The following is a 3,568-nucleotide window of genomic DNA, read 5'->3' as shown; positions in this document are numbered from 1 at the left end:
GGGGAGATGTTCCTTGGGCTAGTGGGTCTGAGGACCCGAGGTCATAGGTGGATCTCCTCACAGAGTGAGGGCGAGGACAGTGGGCTGGTCTTCTGAAGTAGTCCTCCTGTCCCGGGTTTTCAGCACCAAATGTCATGCGCATCTGTGTGAAGAGAACACCAAACAGGCTTTGTGTGACCAATAAAACTTTTTAATCACCTGGGTGCAGGCAGGCTGAGTCCAAAGAGAGAGTCAGCCCAGTTTTTTCTTTTTCTTTTTTTTTGAGATGAAGTCTCACTCTGTCACCCAGGCTGGAGGGCAGTGGTGCAATCTCGGTTCACTGCAACCTCTGCCTCCCAGATTCAAACAATCCTCGTGCCTCAGCCTCTGGAGTAGCTGGGATTACAGGTGTGTACCACCACGCCTGGCTAATTTTTGCATTTTTAGTAGAGACAGCGTTTCACCATGTTGGCCAAGCTAGTCTCAAACTCCTGTTCTCAAGTGATCTGCCTATCTCGGCCTCCCAAAGTGCTGGGATTACAGGTGTGAGCCACCTTGCCCAGCCACATTATTCAGTTTTAAAATTGAATGCCATCTCCTTGGGGAGGTAGAGCAGATGCTGCTGGGCGCCCTGCCCATACCCCCTCACCAGGCTGTGCATTCATCCTCTAGCTGTTATGGGCCTTGGCTGCTAATGGCTCAGGCCATTGTCCTTTCACAGAGGGTTGTTGTTGGCTGAGAGGAGCCTCCTCCCCTAGAAGTGGTCCTGGAGATGATGGCTGAGAGGTTACGTCCTCCTCTTGGAGGAGCCAGAGCCAAAGACTCACTGATAAAGGGATATAGCAGCCTTCTCACCTCTGGGTGGGACAAATTCTGTGGTACAATTAACAGCTGAGAGCTTGCTGTGGGATCAGGTGGAGGCTAAACTTCCTTTATTATTATTATTATTATTTTTTTTTTTTTTTAAGGCAGACTCTCACCATTCTGTTGCCCAGGTTGGAGTGTAGTGGTATGATATCAGCTCAATGCAACCTCCGCCTGCCTCCCGGGTTCAAGCGATTCTCCTGCCTCAGCCTCCCAAGTAGCTGAGATTACAGGCACACAGCACCATGCCCGGCTAATTTTTGTATTTGTAGTAGAGACGGGGTTTTACCATGCTGTCCAGGCTGTCTTGAACTCCTGATCTCAAGTGATCCACCCGCTTTTGGCTCCCAAAGTGCTGGGATTACATGTGTTGAGTTATTGTGCCCGGCCGGGAGGCTAAACTTCTGAAGTCATTTTGCCTAATTTTTTCCCTGGTGTCTTCTACTTTTTTACTCCCAGGTTTTTTCTTAAAATCACTGAAGCAAGAATTCCTGCCTCAGTTTCTGCCCACCGGGGAACATAATCTAAAGGTAGTGATAGAAGTGGGCCTAGGAAACTGACTAGATCTAGATTGGTACATTGGATCACTCGTCCACTAGGTGGCAGTGAGAACCCCATCATCGGTGGTGGGTATGACTGTGGTGAAGCAGTTGCTAACATGTTCACCTGTAGTTCACTGGGGACGAAGTGTAGTTAGAATTGTGTTAAACTGTGGAATGGCCCTGGCATTTGAGTGTATGGAGAAAGCAGGGGAAGCCTGGGCATGCAGGACCACTGTACTATTTTTTCAACTTCTTGTGAGTCTGTAATTCTTTCAAAATAAAAAACTTAAAAACTGAAGATAGGCTGGACGAGATGGTTCATGCCTTGTAATCCCAGCCTTTTGTGAGGCCAAGGCGGGAAGATTGCTTGAGCCCAAGAGTTTGAGACCAGTCTAGGCAACATGGTAAAACCCCATCTCCACAAAAAAATACAAAAATTCGCTGGATGTGGTGGTGCATGCCTACAGTCCCAGCTAGTCAGGAGCCTGAGGTGGGAGGATCACTTGAGCCAGGGAGATCAAAGCTGCAGTGAGCCGTAATTGTCCCCCTGCACTCCTGCCTGGGTGACAAGAGACCCTGTCTCAAAACAAAACAAAACACTGAAGTAAATAAATGGCGATATCATGAAAACAATATTGTATCCTAGGTGGACTAGCAAACATTAGTGCCATCCTCAAGGATTAAGGGATGCAGAGACAATGATTCTCACATATCCCCATTTAATTCAATAACTTGGTTTCTGCAAAAATCAAAAGAATTGTGCCAGATGACATGGACTACCAGAAACTCAACAGATAGTAGCCCCAATTAAAGCTCTTGGATTGGAAGTAATATTTTTACTAGAACAGATTAACACAGATTTTGATGTGTGGTGTGTAGCTATTGGACTGGCAACTATATAAATATAAATTAATGTAATTGAATATATTCATGACTTTGTGTCAGGACTATGTTAACGCTCCTATTCTCCATCACAATGCAGTACAAAGGGACCCAGATCATGTGGCTATTCCACCGAATTTCATATTCAGCAGTTATGTTGATATGGTAAGTGAACATAAGAAGTACCCTGGGTTGCTGATAAGACATGCACTTCAGAAGGTAGAAGATAAGCCCTTAAAGGAGTCTGCCACATGCAGTGGTGAAGTTGACAGGGGTCCAGTGTTCTGAGGCATGCCCGGAAATGTCCTCTATGGTAAGGAACAAGCTATTGTACCTTCCAACTCCTACCACTAAGAAAAAAGCACAGAGCATGGTAGACCACTATGCATATTGGAGGTATACATCACATTTGGGGAACACTGCTTTGATTCATTTATTAGATGATGATGAAGGTTACCAGTTTATTTATTTATTTTTATTTTCATATTTATTTTGAGATGGAGTCTCACTCTTGTCGCTCAGGCTGGAGTGCAATGATGCAGTCTTGGCTCACTGCAACCTCCACCTCCTGGGTTCAAGCAATTCTCCTGCCTCAGCCTCCCAAGTAGCTGGGATTACAGGTGTCCACCACCACACCCACCTAATTTTTGTATTTTTAGTAGAGATGGGGTTTTACCATGTTGGCCAGGTTCGTCTCAAACTCCTGACCTCAGGTGATCTGCTTGCCTCGGCCTCCCAAAGTGCTGGGATTACAGGAGTGAGCCACCACATCCAGCCTTAAAGTGACCAGTTTAAGTGAAACCCAGAGCAGAAAGAGGCTCTATAGTAGATCCAGTTTGCACTGCAAGAAACATTGCCACTTGGGCCATATGACCAAGGAGATTCTAAGGTACTAGATGTGTCTGTGGTAGATAAAGATGCAGTGTAAAAGCTCAAATATGAGAATCTCAGGGCAGACGAGAAGGGTTCTGGGGCAAGGCCAAGCCACTGGTAACAAAACTATATACCATTCAAAAAACAGCTTCTGGGCCAGGCGCGGTGGCTCATGCCTGTAATCCCAGCACTTTAAGAGGCTGAGGCAGGCAGATCACTTGAGGTCAGGAGGTTGAGACCAGCCTCGCCAACGTGGCAAAACCCCATTTCCACTAAAAATACAAAAATTAGTTGGGCGTGGTGGTGCACACCTGTAATCCCCATCTACTCTGGAGGCTGAGGTAGGAGAATCACTTGATCCCAGGAGACAGATCTTGCAGTGAACCAAGATTATGCCACTGCACTCCAGCCTGTGTGACGCAGTGAGG

The sequence above is a fragment of the Mandrillus leucophaeus genome, unplaced genomic scaffold (genome assembly GCF_000951045.1).
Source record: "Mandrillus leucophaeus isolate KB7577 unplaced genomic scaffold, Mleu.le_1.0 Scaffold221, whole genome shotgun sequence".
Classification (NCBI taxonomy): Eukaryota; Metazoa; Chordata; class Mammalia; order Primates; family Cercopithecidae; genus Mandrillus; species Mandrillus leucophaeus.
Note: the sequence above shows the minus strand (reverse complement) of the source record.